The sequence below is a fragment of the Protopterus annectens genome, chromosome 1.part0 (genome assembly GCF_019279795.1).
Source record: "Protopterus annectens isolate FY-2018-M chromosome 1.part0, PAN1.0, whole genome shotgun sequence".
In the NCBI taxonomy this organism is placed as follows: Eukaryota; Metazoa; Chordata; order Ceratodontiformes; family Protopteridae; genus Protopterus; species Protopterus annectens.
Window position 1 is genome coordinate 639,743,608 of NC_056725.1, and position 24,174 is coordinate 639,767,781.

Sequence of the window (24,174 nt, forward strand, 5' to 3'; positions counted from 1 at the left end):
ACTTAAACGTGCTTACTCTTGCGCACACCCGCGCTATTTTCCTTGAAAGAAAAGAAAATGGGGAGACAGGAAAGTGGTGAAAAAGGGGTCACAAAGAGGGTAAGACAGTAGGGAAACAAGCTTGGGATGTGCAGGAGGGATGTAGGTAAGGCCCATAGCTGCCCATTTCTTCAGCAGCAACAGCTGTGCATATGTATGTAATTTGGTGTGACATTTGAAACCTTCCACCCCTGAGAGAGGTGTCAGGACAACAATAATACTTGTTGTACAGCCAATTGGAATTGATAGGTTCCATGTCCAGTAGACATGTGTGCGGAATGGGCAGCTATGTATGGGGCGTAATTTTTTTGTGGGTACAGAGTGCCCTTTTTTTTTTCAGGTGAGAGTGGTATGTCAGGTGAAGGTAGTCGGTACAGCTGGGGAGGTAGGTTGGGTAGGTTAACAGACAAGACAAACAAGACGCATACAGGGGCGGTGTATGACACGTGTGGGGGTTACACAATTGACGGGGACGGAGGTTTGGATATCCAGAGCCCATGAGCCCACAGATGGCAACAGTGGAACTGATATCCCCACCCATAGGCAGTTGCCACTGTTCCTTCACTGCCCAGGATGGGGCTGTGCTGGGGGCTGTGTAGGCGGGGCAACTGGCATGCCCATTAGTTGCGCCACCCGTGCCTCGAGCTGGCATAGGGGCTCGAGGACAGAGTCCCGAATCTCCCTACGCACCACAGTCCGGACGCTACGGAGGGTGAGTGGTGGATCTCCTCTGGCCACACTTGCAGAGGGGGGGCGAGCCCCATCCCCTGCAGCTTTTCCACCCGCAGGTGGCACAGGGCCACCGGAGGAGGGTCCGGACTCGGCACTAGTGCCAGGTGCACTCGCCAGCTGAGGTGGGAGAGGTGGGTCCGCTGGAACCCGCCTTCCCTGTCGTTCTATGTTTTGCATTATGTCATGACAGTTTGGGTTAATGACATTTAATACCATTCACAATTAGTTGTAACAGCATGCATTAGTATTCCCATTAACCAAACACCCAGATATTCACACCATTGAACAGCGTGCATAACACATGCATAATTTGAACAGTAATACACAGTCCAACAACATGCAGGGTTGATTGATGGCAACAGGCCATCAGGTGTGGATGTATGAACAGGGCGGATGCATCAACAGACATGCAAATATATATGACCCAACAGGACAGACGTCCAGGGGTGGTAATTGTGATTGCACATACCATTTTCATGTGGAATGGGTTATAGGTGGTTAGAGGGTGGGGTAAATAAAGTAATATTAACACCTTCAAATACAAATACATATGCTGTACATTTCTAATAGCTACAGTTATATACACACTACTGTTCTAACTACAGTGTCCTATATGTTAACTACTTAACCTTGCAGATGGAACTGTTACTGCAACATCAATCTACATTTTATTGCTGTTCATACACATTCATATCGAGCTTTGTTCAGATACATCATCCTGTTACCTGTGCTTTATATACTTGTGGACAAGTGTGGATGTTTGGTATATCAGACAATCATCCTATCTGCGTATTTCAGACTGGGAGAAACATATCCAGATGTTGGTGTACACATTCCACATGCAGCAACACTTTGAACAGATTTTGCTGTTTGGTTCTGAGTCTCACATGCATTTAATTCTGTCCTAACTGCAGTATGGTTTATTCAGGGGTTATAACTACTGTATTGCTGTATTCCTGACACTTTCTCACACTCTCTCACTTGCTTTCATGTTACTATTCAGACTGGTACTTCTAGGCTTTATTGACATGTTTTAACAACAGTTATTACAGTTCTTTCCAGCAGTCTCACTTCTGTCATGTTTCAGTATTTCCACAGGGATATATTTCACACATGTGATTTCATCCTCTTCTGCAGCTATACTTTACATGCTGCTGCAGGTTGTGTACTATTTTCTTACAGGCAGGGCAGTTTTACTCAAAATATATGTTGGACAGTGTCATGTTTAGTTTACACTTACAGGCTGGGAACTGTTGTAATCAGGCAATACTTGCATACACTTTCACACTGTTACTTGCAGATTTAATTCCTTCCTGGCTACACTGCACTCTTTTGCTGACTGTCATACATTTATATATCTTTACAGTTACTAGTAGTGGATTACTGACCTGCCTGGTGGCGCAACCGCACCAGCCTATCGGCATAGGCTCTGCGGTTCGCAGAACGGACACCTGCAGCTGTAATATAAATGAAGTAATATTGGAATACACATCTCCATAATTTCAGGTAGTTTAACTTTCTACATACATAATTAATTGTTACTTACTCAGTGGTGGGGCATTGGGTGATTGCCGGGCCTCCTGGATCCAAAGGTTCAGTTGGTCCTGCTTGCGTCTCTTCAGGTCCGCATGGTGGTGACGGACCTGCTCACCTGTCCTTGGAATTCCTGTGGCACTGGTGAGTTCATGAGCCAACTGGTCCCACGCCTCAGCCCTGTCGCTCCCCAGAGGACCTGGCCCTGCATGAGTTGGGCCTCATGGTTGTGGACTAGGAGCCAGGCCATGTACCTGGACTCCTCAACACCCCACCTCTGCGCTCGAAAGCGACTACCCTCTCCTACACCTGACATTCTGCCTGCAGGTCTGTTCTACAATCGTTTATGCTGTGTATTCCCGCCTATGGGGCTTATATAGTCCGTTTTTCCCGCACATATCTGTGATTGGCCAGTTTGGAATTGTATCAACTTCAGTAAACCTGCATTGTCATGCTGTAGTTTGTATTCATTCCTATATATGAGCAATTATTGCATTTCTAAGTACTGCTGTCATGGTTTAGTGGTTCTGTACCTTGACTATGGTGTATAGTATGCTGGGTTCGAACCTGGCCACTGCTTTTTATTTTTCATGACTGTCTAGACATGTTGAGGGGTGTGTCTGTGTAAAGGCAGTTTGGATACGGCTTGCTCACCGTTGCCCGTCGGTTAGCTTGTTTGCTTGCGCGCAGCTCGCGCAAACGGGGTAAGCTGGTTTAAGCCTCATTTGGCTATCGGCACGCATATTCCGCTCAGCTCAGTTAGGAGCACATATATTTAGCATGGTAAACCACTGCTCAGCTACGGGCACTCAGTTTGCACCAGTTGGACCAATGCTTATCTACGGGCACATACACTCACTCTGTTGTACTGTAGCTCAGCTATGGGCACATCTGACAGTTTATATTCATTTCTTAGCTCACATTTATTCAATATAAATGGGATATTTCGTTGCATTTTACATATATTCTGGTTTTATGTGTACATATGTGTCAGGGACTTGTTTCCTGCTTATTTTGCAAAAAAAAAAAAATTTGTGTTGTGGGGGCTCGAACCATGAATGCCTGCTCTGCAGCCAGCATCTCTACCGCTACGCTATTGCTTCCTGGCTTATTTTGCATATTTAGTTCTTATATGCTTTCCCATTGACTGCTAACTGTAGCTGCTTACGGGCATGCCAGCATAATGGCGCACTCACGGTTAAACATCTTTACAATTTAAAAAAAATATGACATGTTAATTTATATTTCTTTCATATGTTTATGGTCTGTAGGGGCATGTGTTGTGTTGTGTTTATTCACATTTCCGTGGACTCTGTTGTGGGTGTCTACTTTGGGCACTTTTAGACTTCTGGGGGCGTGTCTGCTTGCAGGGCTCAGCCTACGGACACGCCCCCTACTGTCTTACACGGACCGTGTTAGACTTAGGTGTGATTCAGCATGCTCTCATGAATATGCAGAGCATGCTGACATCACTCCGTTTAACTGCAGCCTCCGTGTAAGAGTTATAACTCTTACACTGAGGCTTCGTGAATCCTGGGGATAATCTTTAACAAATGCTTTGGATCAACGCCTTCCACACGCTAAACACTTCCGAGGACTATGCTTGAATGTTGGAGACTGTCTGCTGATCCATATGCCTCTCCAGATGACAGTTTACCTTTTAAGTGGTTGGAAAATAATAATTACTTAAATGCTTTGCTTAGATCGCTATCTGGTCTAGTGGGACCATTTATCTCGAATTTAGGTGTTCCAGGGATCCCCGGACTGTAACAACAGGTACAGGTTTTAAATGTTACTCACCCAGACCCGGAAACACAACAATAAACTTCCACTGAAGACCTATTACGCTACGTTATTCCAGGAAAGCACAAACATCACTAACATCGGTGGCTGGGGATGATGGATCTATGCAATGATTATGAACAATGGTACTAACTAAACTATTATGCCTATTAGAGCGAGGGGTAATGACTTCATAGTTTTGGCCTAAACTGATAATACAAATAGGCAGAACCTGAACTGTTCTAACTTGCCCTGCAACCATTCACCTAGGCTATTGCTTTTACATTTAATTATGTTTATAGGTTCCAGTTGAAGTTTATTATCCGCTCATATACCAATGGTTTAAAGAGGATTATATACTCTACTAGACAAATGCTTGAAGAAAAGCATATATAGTCAAGAGTTCAGTGGGGGTAGGTATAATGTAATATCACTCCGTGGACTTATTATTTTACTACAATATCTACTCTAACGAACAACACTTATACCATATCCTATTATAAATGTATTGAGTATTGTATAGGGGTACTCCCTGAGATTAATTTAATAATCACACCCGGATACTTTAATATCTACCAGAGGAATACTAGCTAAACTCTAAGGGTGTCTAGTATTAAAATCCTCTAGAGGACTATACATAGAACTGCTAGAAAGTGCTGAACTTCATGTATATGGTAAACTCTAGTATAGTTAACCACTCTCTTCATGTAAACTCACGGTGTTCGGAAGCTATTTGGATAAGATAAGTAGGGTTTTTGATGACTTGTTGGGGAATCAATCCAATGGTGTATATTGATTGTAAATATTGTTGGTTCTTTATTACACTTTTATGTGACATCTGTTTAGTAAACATATACTTATTTAGTGTACATAGTTTTGTTACTCTCTCAATGATAGGGAATTTGTGGCTAGGCATGGGGTTAGAATTGAGAGAGTTATGTGCCATTGCTTTATATATCACTGTTTACTACAAGTCCACTGAAATATATTCCCTTTTAGTTATTCTACATTCCAAATACCCTCATATGGTTACTCTGTTCCTATTAAAAAATGGATAAAATTTGGAATATTACGTCTTGGAATGTTAGGGGGCTTCAAATGAAAAACAAAAGGAATTTGGTATTACATCTACTTTATAAATCCCAGGCAGATTTGTGTTTCATACAGGAAACTCACATGAAAAATGATGAGTGGAAAAAAGAGAATAATAGAAAATGGGTTAAGGATATTATTTCATCGGGTATTTCTAATAACTCCTGGAGGGTTGCTATCATTATTAAAAAATCTTTCAAACCTACGATTATTGACAGGGGAGCTGACCATGAAGGCAGATGGTGTTATTTTACATGCCTATCAAATGATTTAAATAAACCTGTCCTATTCCTAAATGTATATGGCCCATGCTCAGGGCAACAAGACTTTATTATGAAGGTCTATAACCTTTTACTTAAATTCCCAAATCATATGTTTATTATGGGGGGGGGATTGGAATATGGTAAGTGACCCTAACATAGATCGATCAAGTAAAGCAAAAGTCCTAAATTTTCAGGATTCCCTAGCCCTGAGAGAGTTGATACTTGATTTTGATTTGATTGATCCTATCTCATTTGATTGTGACTCTGGGAATAATAATGGGTTTACCTATTACTCAAAGTGTCATTACTCTTGGTCACGTATAGACTTTTTTCTAATATCTAACATTTTAACGAACGGACAAATCAAATTTCGAACTGAACCCAGATTTTTCTCAGATCATTCAAGAATTGTCTTAGAGATAGGTCTTACTATTAATCCAACCCCAACATACAAGAACTATAACTGGGTACTAAACAGTAATTTACTAAAAGAGCAATCACTAAATGAAGAAATTACCTTCACTTTAAAAGAACTTTTTTCCCCCTCCCGAGATAATGACATCCCCCTTGATATTAGGTGGGCGGCATGTAAAGCTGTGATGAGGGGAATCTACATCAAGAAGGCTACCTACCTTAAAAAACTAAATAAAGAGCAGGAAAATAAACTAATATCAGAAATTAAAACCTTAGATGATAAGCTTTTAGATAGCTACTTCCTAGATATAGAAAAACAATTACATACCAAACAAAATGAATTGCTGGAATTCCAACATTCTAACTTTTCTCTTCAAGAACTGAGATATATTACTAAATACTCTGAATCCTTACAAACACCATCCAAAGCTCTTGCCAGATTGATAAAGTGTACGCCCAAGTCCCCTAGAATCACATTTATTAAATATCGCAATACACTTTATAAATCAAATGCACAAATTATTCAACTATTCCACCAAATATACACAGATATGTATGCTACCAATAACATGCTACCCCCTCATGCTGAGATGAAGAAATTTTTAGCTAACCCTACTTTCCCAAAACTAACTAAGTCCCAGGAGAATACCCTCTCAGCCCCGATAATGATTTCAGAGATCCACGGAGCTATTGATAATCTTAAATTAGGGAAAGCACCTGGCCCAGATGGTTATACCCCCGAATTTTATAAAGCATTCAAAACTAAAGTGGCTCCCATCCTGCTTCAACTTTATGAGCATATCTCATTAAATGGAATCACTGACTGATATATTAATCACTCTAAAACTATTCTAATTCCTAAAAATACTCTAGATGCCTCTAACATAAATAATTATAGACCAGTCTCTCTTATGAATGTAGATATAAAGATTATTTCAGCCATTTTAGCTATTAGGCTTAAAAAGGTGATGCATACTTTAATTTCTCCAGAACAGATAGGATTTATACCCAACAGACATACCTGGGACAATACCCTAACACTAGAAGCTATGATAAATATTACTAAAAGAGAAAGAAACCCTAGATATGCTTGGGTTCTAGACGCCAGTAAAGCCTTCAATAAGGTAAATTGGAATTTTTTGTTTCTAGTATCGTCTTCCTTTAACATCCCACCTGATTTTATCAACACTATTAAAACACTATATCATAGCTCTTACATGAGGTTATACATAAACAGGCAATACTCCCAACCGATAAAGATTGCAAACGGTACCAGACAGGGGTGCCCTCTTTCACCATTATTATTTAACTTATACCTAGAATCCCTCTTTTTGTTTTTAACCCAGAAAACATACCATTCAATTCCCAAAATGTTTAACACCAAGGTTAGCTTAACCAGTCTTCGCTGATGATCTGAACCTTTACTTTGAACACCCTTTGACTGACATGAGTACGTTAGAGAGGTCCCTGAATACCTTTGCCTCTATCTTGGGCTATCAAATTAATCAAAGTAAATCTTTTATTTTCCCGATCAATCCCTTGTCACATAAAAATTATCTATTCCCAGATGTGTCCTCTCGTGTAGCTTATTCCCTTAAATATCTAGGAGTCTTTTATGACCACACCTCTTCCTCTATTCTACAGACTAATCTATCAAAAACATGGCTTTCCATCTCCATGGACATTTCAAGATGGCAACAACTAAAACTCCCCATGCTTACTAAAACCTCTATCATTAAAATGAATATTCTTCCTAAGCTTCTCTACCAACTGAATGCCTCCTTTTCTTCCACCCCAAACTCTTTCTTTAACAAAATACACAAAAATTTCGCAAAATTTTTATGGCACCCTAAATTGGTCAGAATCTCATATCAAAGACTCACCCCGCCAAAAAATATGGGGGGGCTAGCAATGCCTAACCTACTTTTATATTATAAAATTATCCAAGCAAACAGGATTCACACAATCGCAAATTATCAGCCAAACTCTCATACTTGGTCTCTGTTATGGGTCAAACTATGGTATAATTATACACTAAACAACTACCTCAATCCAAAAGCTCTATCCTTTTTAAATAAACACAACCTTAAAAAGCTAAAGTTACACCCTTCCTTGAAGGGATTAATTAAAACCTTTCAAGAGCTATTCCAAAACATTAAACTAGGTAATGCCCTCCTCCTCTTTCAACCATTTCATTTTAACCCAAATGTTAACTTGAATGGTAAAATGATTAATCTGAACGATCTCCTGTTAATTAAAGACTTTACGTTATGGGATATACATAAATATAACCACCTAACCTTAACAGATCTGCGTATGGTATGAGGTTTACCTAAAAAATATACCACTATTTTGAGACAACTTAGAGAGCTCACCATATCAATACTTCACAACTCTCCTAGTACTGAGGAGGAACAAAACCAGGTGGCCACCATACCTCAAAACTTAACTAACAAGAAAAACATGGTTTCAATGGCCTACAGGGCCTTCTCCACCTTTTTAAATCAGGGAAAAATCATATTTGCAGACTACTGGGATCGACAGGGTGCAAATCTCCTGATAGAACAGAAATCTCAGGCTATAAAATATACTCTTATGTATTCGCCCTATAAAAAACTCCTTTATACACAATTCATGATTGTAAACAATTTATATCTAACCCCAGTCCACTTAAATTTGATCCAAATCACTCCTCTGCATGCTCCTGCTGCTCGTACCCACATGCAGACATAATGCATATACTGTGGTTTTGTAGATACTCACAAAGTATCTGGTATTCACTTAAGGTCCGCTTAGATAAAATGGGATACACAAATCTACACTATCGTGGGAATTGGCACCATTACATATTACGAATATCTATATGCCTAAAGTTAAGTTCCATGCCCTAATTATTCTTTGCCTTCTGATCAAGTTTTATATTACAAAGCACTGGCTGGATCGCTCTAAATTATCCTGGAGTGATTTTAAGGCACTGGCTATCCAGTACATCAGCTCCCATAAGTTGCTATTAATTAATCTTTGTAAGCGGGCCTCATACCAGAAAGTATGGGACTTTATCTTTCTACTCCTGTCAAATGATTAACAGTCACCCCCTACTAAATACCTTAACCCACCCCTCCTATTCTTGATCTTTTAACATGCCTACTAATTCCTCAGTATTCATTTCCCGTATAAATTTCAAACTGGAAGAATTGAATAATCAATTTCCCCCATCCCACCAGAAATATATGGATGTTTTAAGGTGAATTGTAGTATGTTAAGTACCTATCTGATATACTTTATTGCTATGTTTTATAGATTTGCTTTGTTAGTATTGGCACATATGTATATAAGTTGTATTTTGAATCACTCATATTCACCTAGCGGGACTAATTCATCATATTTGTAAGAATGTTTATATTTTTGTTTCCTTTTTTTCTTTTCCTTTGTCTATGTAAATCAATAAAATTGTGTTTTATAAAAAAAAAGAACAGAAAACTTAATAAAACAAATGCAATACTGGAATACTATGCAAAAATAGATGTGACCAAAGCTTAACTAAAGAGCTTTAAATCAACATTAAATGCAGAGATGACTGATACTCAGAGCACTGCACAACAGAGAAACACTTCAGCTAACTACAGATGTTTGTAATTAAGAGAACAATGATGTGCCTCAGCTACGCACACTACTTAACTGCTGCTATTCACATTTCAAAGGAATTCTTTGGTAACCTTTAACAGACCCTAGCCAAGAACTTTTAAAAGTACAACAGAACAGAATACGTATAACCAAACAAATGTAATACTACAATAACATACAAAATGCAAGTCATCAAAGCTTAAATACTGAGCTTCAAATCTAAATTACATGCAGAGATGACTGATACTCAAAGCAATGCAGACCACACAAACATCATATATATATATATATATATATATGTGTGTGTGCGTGTGTGTGTGTGTAAGCAATGTTACATTTGCATAGTTCCTATACAACATGAAAAGCTGTTTGTGTGTGACAAGTCTGACAGTAATAATCCACATTAATGCTACGTTATGTCATAGTACATCAGTGTTTCTCACCTGCCATAATTTCACAGGCTAACAGAAAATAACATACTTCTCTGCATCAGGTGTACATATCTGCCTGATGTGTGTGTAGTACTGGAAGTCATAACATAGTTAAACACTTTTCCAATTTCAATTTAGTAATTATAATCAACCTTGTAATTATTTGTTTGAATGCAATACAACCTGTAGCTGTAGACATTTATGTCTGTTTGATGCACTAGAACTAAGATAATACATTTGTAAAACAAGTGCAGCCTAGTTACTTGACTTTTTGCAACTCATGTCTGTATGTTTGAGGCTTCCAGCTTCTACTATTAATGCATACATGTGCACAGTAATACTTGATGTACATTTCTGTTCTTTGTCAGTATGGGACAGTGTGTTTACACTCTTGCAGCTCAGTCATACCTCTCAACCTGTTAGAGCAAGACATCTGGACAAAGGCACACATCAGTGTGTGTGGGGGGGGGCAAAGTCCAGAAAATAGTGACACTATAAATCTGGCTGTAGCACGCTTAGTTGCTAGCAAAGTAGGTTTTGCATGCACAAGAATACTCTGAAGGATATGACATCTGACATTCAAATGTATGCTATTATGTTATGACTTCAGTCTTTACTGATCTGCTAGTGATTTGCCAGACAAAACACAACCATATGAGGCATTGACTACAAATATGAGGCAAACATGTGGTCAGTCTGCAAAACTCTAGAACATTGAAAGGTATGAGCTCAGTATATAACATACAGTTCAACACACACTTCTGCACCAGTTGTTTACTATGTGCATACCCAATATAGGTCTCTTACATTTGTAAGACAAGCATATGCATCATAGTAGCATTCACATGTGACATATGAATATTTACAACATCCCAGGTAGCTGGCCTGGCAGTGTTACAGTCAGTAGTGGACAACAGCAGACACTCCAGTAGTAGTTATATGTGAGCTGACCTTTGCTGGGATGACTCAGGGGCTAGAGCTGTGATCTATGTCACTGCAGACAGAGCCGGCAGGAATGGCCGTAGGTGCTGGACAGCAACTTGTCAGTCCAACAAGTCTTGTTGAGACCTGTTGTTTAACTTCCTATTTTACATTATTGCATCCCCCTTCTGCATTCCATTGGATGCTTAATTGATTGACATATCTGTTATAGTGCTGAAGAGTTTTCTCAGAATAATGCAAATGTTTAGGTTTGTGTAGTCACAGTCTGTCTTTGTGTAGAAAGGTACAGATCTGTTTTACATAGGTAGCAGCTTGCCTTTTGCAGGTAATGCTCATGAGTAGGTGATGGCCTGTCCACCAATTGGTGTCTCCCACTTGCTAATTGCATCAAAAAAAAAGTGTTGTCTTTCCATTAGCCAATGCCATAGCAACACAGTGCTATAATTAAGTCCTTCATATGGGCCTTGCCCTTTTTCCTTGCCTGTGAGGAGGACATTATGGAGTTGTGGGAGTTACAGCTTCACAGAAGGTAGGTGGAAATACCTCTTAGAATAAGAAATGTGGAGAAAGCCCAACAAAATGGGGGACAAAGTTCCAGAATTTGGGACAGATTGTAAGTATTGCTGTTATAAAGTTAGAAGATTGCTAGATTAACAGGGTTTGTCTGGACATGCATTTTCTGCATGATTTGAAGTCTGATAGTGATATGTATATGACATACCTCTCAACTGTCCAGATTTCCACAGAATGTCCAAAGGTTTGCCTCTTATGTTTGATCTGTTCATCAGACAATTTCTGTTTTTGACAAATCAGTAAGATAATGTGAGGATTGAAGTCACTAAATGATGACATCCATTTTGTTTCAGACTTCATAGCCTTCAGAAAAGCTATGTTACATCAAACACTGTAACACCAGCAACATTTTCAGTTTATAACACCATTATCTTAAGATATGTTCCTATTTTGGCCCTCTGTCCCCCAGGTATATCAGGCTTTGTCCAGATGTCTTGCAGTAAGAGGTTCAGATGTATGGTATATCATTATTTAGTGACTTAACTCCTGATATCATCCCAGTGATTTACCAGAATCCTAGAAATGTTATGAGGCAGTGGCCATAAATATGGTCCCACACCCTGGATATTCTGTGGAAATCTGTACAGTTGAGAATTATGTATGTCTGGCCATTGTTAACAGATTGTCAAGATTGTGTAGCAGTGTAGTATGTAAATGTTTGGCTGAGTAGGGAGAGCGGCAGATGTTGGGCTGAGTAGGGAGAGGGGCAGATGTGAGTGTCATAGATCCTTTTCTATCTGTCTGTGCATGCTGCTGCAGTCACTGGTGGTCTATCAGCTGTATATGTTTGTAGGAGCAGATTGAGAAATGTCCTGTAAAACTTCAGGATTTCAAGTACACTGTAACTTGGGGCAGTATATGTAGGAGTAGTGTGTGACTGGTAATCAGGATATGTTTTCTCAAACAGTCGTTATACTCTAGAGTTCAGTTGGCTTGCTGGTATGTTGCTGTGACTGTGGTGCAAATGGTTGTGGATAGACAATTTCTCACCCATGTCTGTTTTTCCCTACAGTTATATCCTTGTAGTGCATGATATATTTGCAAATGCATGAGTAATTCCCCAGAGCTGATTTGGGGTGGTGTTGTGTTGGTCTGACTGTAGTTCAGAAGGTGCTGGGTGAAATGGTTGGCAGCTCTCAGTGCTTTTCCCCTTCTGTTACATGACTCCAGGCATACCTCTCCACTGTCCAGATTTCTATAGACTGTCCAGATGCAAGTCTCATATTTTTGGTCTGCTCCCCATAACTGTTGTGGATTTCTGACAAATCACTGGGATGATGTGAGCACTGACATCACTAAATGATGACAATAATTTGTGTTTCAGACCTGAAATCTATCAGAAAATATATGTTAAAACAAACCATGGTACTTTAGCAACCTTCTAAGCTTATAACATCCATATTTCAAATCTGTCCCTATTGTTTGGCCTTTATCCCCCCACTTGGTCAGGCTTTGTGCAGATGTCTTGCACTAAGAGGTTGAGTATATATACATATATATATATATATATATATATATATATATATATATATATATATATATAAAACTTTGCTAATTCCACAGGTTTTGCTAATTCTCACAGTTCATGTGGGGGAGTGGTAGCTGCTATGACTACAGTACACAGGGTCCTGGGTTTAAGGCTTGCCAGGGATGTGTATGTTGCCACTTATGTTAAATGACTGTAATGCATGATATGTTTGTAAAAGCATTGCAAATTCCCACAGCTCAGATGGTGTAGTGATATGTTGTTGTGATTAAAGTGCACAGGGCCCTGGGTTCAAGACTTGGTAGTGATGACTGTTTTTCACTAATGTTAAATGACCATAATGCATGATATGTTTGTGAAAGCATTACAAATTCCCGCAGCTCACATGATGTACTGGTATGTTGCTGTGATTATAGTGCACAGGGTCCTGGATTCAAGACTTGGCAGGGCTGATTATTTTGTTGCTGGGCAGAACAAAGGCTGATTGAGACAGAGTGATTAAAGTACTTCTAAGCAGTTGTGAGTTTGCTTGATTTTTGCACAAAGCTAAGTGATGCTAAGAGATGCTTAAGTCCCCTTAACTTCACTTAGTAGTGCTTATTCCCTCTTAAACCTGCGCTAATTTTAAATAAAGAAAAGAAAAAAGGGTAATAGGAAAGTGGTGAAATGGGGGCAAGCAGGGGGTAAAACATTAGGAAAAGCAGCTAGGGATGTGCAGGATGGGTGTAGGAAAGGACCATAGCTCTACATTTCTTCTGCAGCAACAGGTGTGACTGATGTGGAAAATTTGGAATTTGTAGCCACACACCCCACAGGGAGGGGTGTTGACAACACACATTTGTAGAGTAATTTGAGTGTAGATTGATTACATCACTGGACATGGGGGCAAAATGTTGAGCTGTGTATTGGGCAATGATTTTTTTGCGGGACAGATGCCTTTTTTTAATTAAGGTGAGAGTGGGATGTTGGGGGAGGGCTGTAGGTTTGTTTGCAGAGGTAGATTGGGTAGGATAGGTTGCATTCACAGATAGACAAGATGCATAAGACAGCAGATGGGTGGTATATGACACATGAGGGGGGTAAACACCTTGGACAAGGAGAGTGGTTGGGAATCAGAGGCCCATGAGACCCCAAATGGATACTGTGGGACTGAGGTCCCCACCCATGGGCAGTCACCACTGCACCTTCATGACCCTGAAGGTGGCTTTGCAGGGGGCTGGACAACAGGGGCAGCCTGCCCATCAAGGTGCGCCAGGCGTCCCTCCATCTGGCTCAGCCATCCATCCAACTTGGAGTGGATTATGCTGCACACCATACCCTGGAACTTGTGGCCGGTGACTGGCTCCTCTGTGTGCCTGGGGGGATGTGGTTCCACCCAAAGGTGGTGCAAGACCAGCAGAGGAGGAAGTAATTCTGCCTTCTCAAACCTGCTATGGTGTTGAGGTTTTCCAAAATATATCAGGTAGTCATGAACAAAACATTTCAAAATGAGTTATAACAGCATGCATGGGTGTTCCAATTAACCCAAAACAACAGATTTGAAACAGTTGCATAGCAAACAGAACACATGCATAAATGGAACAACAGCAAGCATTGTAATAGAATGCCAATTACATTGATGAATACATGCCACCAACAATGGTATTTGAACAAGGTATGTTAATATGCAACCAATTAAATATATGATCAATAATAGAACACAAGTCCCAACATTAGGTTTTGAGAAAAACATACCCATAGTACATGAATAGTAATTAGTGATGCAGATGAGGGGTAGGGGGAGAGAAAAAAGTCCATTAACAACTGTGTAGGCTTCTATTTTTCACAATAGTACTGCTCAATACTCTACAGGTCTGCCCTCACTTTACATCTACATATGGCCCATAGCTTCTATAGTACATACAAACTGTCAACCTGTAATGGTACAGGGAAGATTGTGACAGCTATGGGTACATTACTAGAGGAGGCTTGTACATGTCAGGGTTACATATCTGACAAAGAAGGGGTACCCTGTACTGATGTTGTGTGAGTGTGCTACTGGCATACTTCACCTGGATTCTTATCTGTGTCCAAGGTTATTGGCAACAGTGACCACTAGCTCTGACAGTGTGACACTTGAGAGACATGTATTGGGAAGAGTGCATGGTATATGTACCTATCCTGCTGTCATTTGCAGACATGGGGTTGGACAGTGGAACAGCTGTACATGGTGTATTAGCATACCCTTCATACAGCTACTACAAACATTTCTTTACCTGTAAGACCTGTGGAGAAAATATCTGTTACCACTATCTGACTGTTTCTACAAATATTCAAGATTTCCTGAGTGCATATATGCACACATGTCAATACCACTCCCTGGATTTAAACCATGTCTGGTTGTGCTAAAATGAATAACAAAACTATTTATCATCACACTGAGCTACTGGGGGACTGCTGTTTTTTGTTTGACTGATTTCTGTCTAATACTGTGTGGGTTGGACAGTCTGACCTTGTAATCCTGAGATTCATGCATGACAGATAGTTGGTGTACTGTGTATTAATCTTTGAAATAATTAAATCTGGAAAGCAAAGGTTTACACAAGGCAATGCTGCAGGGGACACACTATAATACATTAGACTTTACTATTCAGGGTTCATATCTTAGTGTATAACATATTTCATATTTCATTTATATCTTGTTTTACCGCTCCACAATCTACTGTTTTGCATAATAGCTGGTTCTCAGAACAACCTCAGTTAATTCATGCTGTCACAGCCATATTTGCTGTGATGAACCTGTACACATTTTATTTCTACATCAACATACCAGAGTAAACACAACAGTTTGTGGTATAAGTCTTTATTTTATTAATATGACACAGTGCTTTACTACTATATATCCTGTAGATCAATATTAGTCTGGCAAACTTTATTTATTCAGTAGACACATAACAGTAAACAATATGCTCCTTCTTATTTATTGCACTATATACTGCAAGATAGATCTGTACTTACCAGCCTGTCAGCGCAGCCTTGACCATCTGTCATCATGGGCCTCCACATTGCTAGCCCTCTCCACTGCAGCTGTAGGGGGAAAAACAAACATTATGTATACCTGTCTATCACATACTTAGGCTAGAATTCGGTACAGCTATGGATGGGATACTTACAAACTACTGGAGCATTCATTGCCTGTGCATCTTGGATCCACTGTGCCAGGAGCACCCCCTTTCTATGCTTGAGGTTGGTGTAATGATGCCATACCTGCTTACCAGTTTGGGGGATTCCAGTAGCACTGGTGAGATCATGTGCCAGATAGTCCCAGGCCTGTGCTTTGTGAGCCGTGGTACTGGCCCTGCAGCAGTCTGTCATCATGGTGTTCAACAAGGAGTCCAGCCATGACCTTGTACTCCAGAATGCCACAGCACTGTGCCTGAAAGCATGCTCCTTCTCCAACACCAGACATGATTCCTGGTCAAATCAAACTACAGCAGGTCCTAGCTGTATTTCTGCCTGTGCGGTTTAAATAAGGCCATATGCATGCCTTTTGCCATCATTGGACCATTTTGAAAATGTTGAGCATAGCTTAGCAGTGCACAAATCTGCTAAGCTGAGTTGAGCAGTGCTTAAAGGGGAAAATGCTGAGCAGTGATTAACAGTACACAAATCCCCTTAGCTGGGCTGACTGCTGCTTAGAATTAATGTCTAAGCAATGCTCAAACCAGTTGAGCAAAGCTGAGCACTGCTACGCAATGCTCAGTTTTCATTTAAAAAAATATCAGAATTGTAAATTAATTAATCATTACTGACATATTATTCAGTGTATATGATTTACTTTACATGACACCCCCTATGTGCTTTCATTACATTACCTTGGGGTGTGACTATACTGTATGGGACATTTGTGTATACATGGGTGATTTCACATGTTATATGCACTGACATTCCATTTTGAACCAGCTACACTTCCCTGGTTAACAAATATCAATTACTACATAATTTAAAATAAAAAAACTAATTTTATCAATGCTTTCCCATGTAAAAATAAAGGGCTGGTCTTGATATCAAACCATGAACTGCTGCATACAAAGCCAGGACTCTAACCACTACGCTATCTTGCTGTTGAGAATTTTAGCTATACATTTGTATTTAGCTCCTATGAGATGTTTAAGCAATGCTGAGCAGAGGGGCGCAATGCACAAACCCACTCAGCTACACTTAAACTTAACTTAGAATGGAAAAAAAAATTAATACAAACATTTATTTACATGTATTAATACTAATTGTAATTCATATTTGGTAATGCACTACCTGTCATTCTGTCAACTCTCTAAGTCACTATGGAAAATATCAGAATTGAAGTCACTACATAATGGCATACATTTGAGTTTCAGACTTCTAATCCTTCTAAACATGTTATGTTAATACAAACCCTGTTCCTCTATCAACTTTCTAAGTTTGTAAGGGCAATATTTAAATTCTGTCCCTATTTTTCCCCCCATCATTTTACTCTTTGTCCAGATTTTTTGCTCTAAGAGGTTGAGAGGTATGCCCCAATCATTTTAGGCTTTGTACAGATTTTTGCTGTAAGAGGTTGAGATGTATTTTAGGCTTTGTCCAGATTTTTTGCTTTAAGAGGTTGAGACGTATGGAAAGTGCCATACAACACTTTGACAATGCAGGGTGTGTGTGTGACAGTACCTGTCACACACCCCCTGCATTGCTTCCCATTCAAATTGCTGCTTTCAATGTCCACAGACACTGAAAGCATTTAGAAAGTGCTGTATAGCACTTTCAGACTGCAAGGGGCGTGTTGGATCTGTGAGCACTACTGAAACATGCCCTCTGCACTTATTCAGTGTTCGTGTCCACAGAGCCATTCTCAGTAGTGCGCCTTCATTAATATGTAAGGTGCACTGCTGTTAAGGCTATGCAGACATGGACACCATTCACTCCATGTAGGAATATCACTATTCCTACACGGAGTTTATTGAATCCTGGGGAAGGAATATGTAAATGTAGCCAGAGGAATAAAAACGATAAATGAGAAAGCATAGACTTAAGAAGGAAAGAGAATAGTAATATAGTCAGGGAAAGATCATATTACTGTGAGAACATTTTATAAAAATGTATCTGAATGATGGGTGATATTTAAGGAAAAATATAGAAAAATGTTTTTTTACAGTGGCAGTATGATGTGAAAAAAGTAGAAAAAGAAAAACATAAAAGAAAGTAGACTTTAGAACATAATGATAGAAAGTACTTACACAAAGTAAAAAGAATTATATGAAAGAAATCAAGAAAAATGCAAGGATTGCTATATAAGCAAAGATATTTTTATAACGAAAAAGAAAATTATCAAGTTACTTAAGCAGATTACTAAAAGAAGAGGGTAAAGTAGTGATAGAAATAAATAATGTAAAAGGAAAATAGAACTCAGGAAAACTTTATGAATAGTGTAGTACAATATGTGCAAGAAAATTTTAAAGAAAAAAAGAAGGTAGTGAAAAAAATGTAGAAAGTAAAAAAGCTAACAGAAAAGGAAAATGAGTTACAAAAGGGATTTCTTTAAATGAACTAGATAAAGTATTATGGCAAGTAAATATAAATTTGTCTCAGGCCCAGATGGAATAGGATATGAAATATATAAAATATTAAGGGATTGGCAAAAAAAAAAAATATATATATATATATATATATATATATATATATATATTGAAAGATTTTGAATGAATGGTTAAATGAATGTTTTATGTATAAATAATTATGCAGTTGAATACTTAAATTCATATGAAGGAAGAAAGATAGAAGAGAATTAAAAACTGGAGACCAGTAGTATTGAATAATAATGATTATAAGATCTTTATAAAAACAATTCAAAAGAGATTTGAAATGGGAAATATTATGGAAGATGGCATGTATAGTATAAAGGAGAAAAGCTGTCAAGAATTATTAATGATATAGAAATTGTGGATGATATTATGAAGAGAAAAGAAGAAGAAGTAAAAATCATGATAGGAGACCTTAAGGCATTTGACACAAGTGAGCATGAGTTCTTATGGGTAATAATGAAAGTATATAATTTAAGTGAGAAAGTTAGGGAATTATGTGTGTCAGCATATAGCAATAATAAAGTAAAAATACTTGTAAATGGCTGGTTAAGCCAAGAGGTTCATATGAAGAGTGATGTAAGACAGAGCTGTCCAATGAGTTATATACTCTCTGCGTTAGTTGGGAATGTGATAGTATGTGAAATAAATTACAAAATTAAGGAGGTGGGGTATATAACACCTGAGGGGTTAAGAATTCCAGTTCTGTTACTATGACATGATAATAATTGCAAAAATAAATTCAGATAAAAGAAGTAATAATTTGAACAAATGAGTGTTTAGACATGATAGGGTGGCTTTAAATAAAGATAAAAGTAACGGTTTAGGTGATGTAGTAAAGATCAGGGTATATATTTTACAGTAAAGAAATGTCTGTGTTAGATATAAAATTTGGGAATAAAGATGTAAATATAATTCATTGGAAAAAAAACAATAGAATTAATAAAGCAGACATGTTTTTTTTTCTGAAGAACATAGAAATTACCACAAATGTTATGAGAAACAGACCAAAAATATGAGGCAAAAATCTGGACATTATCTGAAAATCTGGACAGGTCCATGTGGTGCTTCAGGGAAGTCAACTTGGACATGATGATGCAAACATTCTTGAAGGCCCAGAATGACCTGGAGATCATTCCCCCTCCCTCAGCTCCTTCTCCAGTCTCTCCTTCAGTACTGATGATTCTGGCTGTTATGTCCATCCATATGGTTCCATTGTTGGTGCCAACAGCCTGGCTGCCTTCGACACAAACTCTGTCCTTCATATACTCAACTCTGGCTCTGACAGAACTATCTGCCTTCTGGAGCTTAAGGGGTGGGGTCATCTCTGAGACTCTCAGAACCATCCTTTTCCCTTGGTGCTTTGGCCCTAGACAGCTCAGCACCAGTCTTCTCCTAGGTTTTCAGATTGAGGAGGGTCCTTCTCCAGTCATCCAGACTTGGTCATGACATTTAAGGTCACGGAAAGGATTCTGTCATGCTCAAGAACTAATACATCACACTCAGTGTCTGACCCAGCTTAGGTTTCTCATCTTCCTGGGACTTCTGTTTTGTATCTCCTGGTTTTGGAGCAGACTACAACTTAAAGCCTCTAGAAGCCCCAGTCCCAGGGCTCCCCTGAAGCTTCTTTGTAACATTGGTGCAGCCTTCAAATATAGGGTCATGAGCACTGGACAGATTTGGGAAGTGCACATATGCATCAGCCACATTCCATGCACTAAACTGTATGGCACACTTGACTAGGCTTCTGAGGGATTTGATCAATGAAGTCTCTACGTCACTGGTGTCTCAACCAACATCTGAGTGTTGTAAATCCTTGCAGACTCATTTGGCCACCACACTGTTTGTATTAAATGTATCCAGTATACATGCATCATCTTGCCAACACAATGGATGGTATCGGGTAGCAGACACCAACATTGCAGTGTTCTGACATGCCTGGATGTTCCTGTGTAATTTTGCAGAGTGCTTCAAGGTGACCTTCCTTAATCCCTTTGATGGATTACATTTTGTTTGTCCATAAAGGCAAGGACACACTGACTAGGAGTGAACAGAATGGCAAGATATTGTCTGCCATTGGATTTTACTTTTCCTCCCCTCAGAGGACTTTTTTCCACAACTGGGAAGGAACAACTGTTTTTTTTTTTTTTTCCAAATCAAAACTTGCTCAGGATGTACCAGGTGATGGTGTCCCTCATGTTATCATGAACTTCAATGGATGCCACTGCCACAGGGGCAGGATGATGTGCAAAATCAGGACTTTAGGAGTCCTTTCTCTGATAAGTCCTTCCAGTGCTCCTGAAGGTTTGCCCAGTTGCTCCACCCTGGAGGCAGTCAGGGGGCATCTGACTATCCACCTTCAGGAGGTCATCACATTGGATGTGTGGTTGTTGACAGTTGTTTCCTGAAGGTACACTATTCCATTTCAGTTTACCCCAACTTTAAGTAAAAGATCCTTCCAGACATTTCACCCCATCTGTGAAAGGACGCAGCATGAGAGATTTGAAAGCTGCTCACAAAACAAGTCATCCAAGAGCTTCCATCAGACCAGAAAATATCTGGCATCTACTAAACAAGAACCTCAGGCAGATTTTGAACCTAATAAGTTAAATGCATTTATCAGACAGACCACATTTTGGATGTAATGGTGTAGTCCATTCTGCTTGGACTGAGCACAGATGATTGGATGTGCTTGGTGGACTGTAAGTATGTTTACTATCACTTAAAAAATAGCAAGACATTCCAGGAGGTTCCTATGCTTCCTGCTGGGAGCCAGTCACTACCAATTTGAGCACTATCCTTTGGCCAGAACACAGCCCCCTAGATGTTCACCAAATGTATGCAGTGGTAGTAGCTTGGCTCATGATACGAGAATCTGGATCTTCCCATACCCAGAAAACTGGCTCCTTATGATGACTTCAGTGGCACTGCTGGTTCATTCGAGAAACCTTACTCCATCAGTGCCTCTTTTTGGGTATTACAGTGAATTTCAACAAATTCAACCTGGAACCAGTTCAAGGTGTGGAGTTTATAAGCTCCCATCTGGACACGATCAGTCAGATGGGTCTATATCGCAAGCACGGACGCTTAGGTTGTCAAATATGGCATGATCAACACCAAATAAGTGAACCACGAGTACACCGAATGCTGGAAACCATGAAATTCAAAATCCCAATTCGGCATAGTCGGCCCTTCTGCGGTGTAGCTCCGTAAGGTTAGTGTGCGATAGTTACGGACCTTAGGGTTAGGGTGCAGGTTAAGGTAAGTGCATAGAAAGTAATGTATGCAAGGGTTAGTGTAGGTTTAGAAGTAGGGTTTAGGTTAGTGTATGTATGTGGTTTGTTTATTTTGTTTGGGTTGGTAGTATGTAGCGAGCGGTGTAGTGAGAAGTATGTTTTGTTTTCATTAGTGGGTGGAACGGTGTTGGCCAAGCAAAAGTATTCGCTGATGTGTTTTTCTGCATTGTGAGGTTTCAATGACTTGTGCGTTCGCTGAATAGGTGTCGATCATGATGTATTCGACAACCTAAGCATTCGCACATATAATATAGACCCCAGTCAGATTGCCAAGTTTCCTCTCTCAAGGTTATCTCTATGTGTTCAGACCCATTAAATACTACTGCTTCAGAAGCCATCGCCTTATTTAGGTCTGCACTTTCTCATCCTGATGGCCACTGCAATATCCCTTCTTCCCTTGGCTAGGATCTACATGAGGATTCTTCAGTGGAATCTTTCTGTTTAAAGGTCTGTGATGACTCACCCAATGAATTTCTCAATATGTCTTGCCAAGGTCTGTCATCATCGCATCTCATGGCACCTGATATTGGACCGTGTTTCCACAGGATGTCCATTTGTTCTTTCCCTGCCTGCAGTCATGGTGACCATGGATACTTCCCTTATGAGGGAAAGACAGTCCAAGATGCCTGGTCCCAGTCAATGAACCATCTGCATGTCAACATGTCAATGTTTTTGAGAAGAGAGGGGTTCTCATGGCATTGCAGGCTTTTCACAACTGCCACCTCAAAGGTGTGATTTCAGTCCAGACTGCAAACATGGTAGTGCTCTTCTACATCAAAAAACAAGGGGAGCCCAATCTTATCTCCTGAGTTGAGAGGCCATGAGGATGTGACAGCAGGTGATGTCTTCACAAAATTTTCTTGTTGCAATGCACAACCCAGGGAAATCCAGCATTCTAGTGGAAAAACTGAGCAGTTGCATTCTGATGCCACAAGAGTGGCCCTTCAATCCATCACTGCAGTGCAGATTTTCAGCCACTGGTGCCAGTCATGATGTGACCTATTTGCAGCTCCTTACAACATGAAATGCAAAAACGTTTTTACTGTGAAAGGACAGTCACCAAGGCCCGGTCTATTTTGTGTTTAGCCTCTGAGTCTCATTGCAGAGTGACTGTAATTCTCATAGTCCCCTTCTGGCCCACACAACTGGGGTTCCCTTTTCCAAGGCCTCATCTAGATTAACTGCCTTGGGTTCTGGACCCAGCTCCATACCTGACTTTACATCCTTCGGGATAGCCTCACCAGAATTTGAAATTCCTCAGGTTGTGCACTTGGTTCCTCCACTTCCATTGTTGGCTATAGATCACAAGCTGTCTGAGAATTATTAATGTCCTGTTTTCATCCCAAAAGCCCACCATAAGAAAAGTTTATGATAGTAAATAGAAAAATACCATTTAGGTCAAATTTAAGGATTTGGATCCCTTCTCTGCCCATTTAAATAAGATATTGGGCTTTTTAACTGGTCTTTTCCAGTCTGAGTCTACCTGCTCTACTATTAAGGTTCAGCTGGCAATCATTTCCCATTTCTGTGTGGTCAGGACCATCTGTCCATAGCTTTTCTAAGGTTATCTAAAGCCTTTATGAAAGGTACTTTACTGCTCAAACCTCCTTTGAGGAACCATGGTCCATAATGTGATTTGTTCCTTCTTGTATAAGTCTTATTTAAATGGGGCACTCTTTGATCCTGCTGACATTGTGGACCTAAAGTTTTTTTTATTGAAAGACTATTTTCTTAATTCCAGTAACTTCCACCAGATAATTTTCTTAACTTTAGTCTTTGTCTTGTAGTCCTCCTTACCTTGCTTTTCACAAAAACAGGGTTTCTTTGTAGACCTATCCATCCTTTCTGCCTAAGGTGGCATCTCAGTCAAATATGACTCAATCTATTCAGTTGCCAGTATTCTTCACAAATTTTTGTAGTAAAGGTGAATACAGTCTTCGCAGTTTGGACTTTCATTGCCAAATGAGATTTTATATGGACGGGACCAATGATTGCATAAAATTGGACCAGCTTTTTGTACCTTTCTCTTGAGCTAAGCTTAGTAATCCAATTTTTAGGGTCAATTTGTCCATATGGCTTTCTAGCTGCATTTCATTTGTATACACTATTAATGGTTTATCTTTAACTGCCAAACCAAAAGCTTATTCTGTCAGAGCAGCATCTACTGAAACAGCCTTTTTTTTACCTGTGCTTCCTTAGATGATATTTGTTGAGCAGTTATCTGGTAAAATGCTCATACCTTTGTGTCCCATTATAAACTTGACTTTCCATCTAGATCTAAGGCTTCTTTTGGCTCCTCCATTTTGTGGAGTAGTCTTTCCTGTTACCATAGAGTTTCTCTGGCTGGAATCTCTGTCTCATGGGTTGAGGTGGATG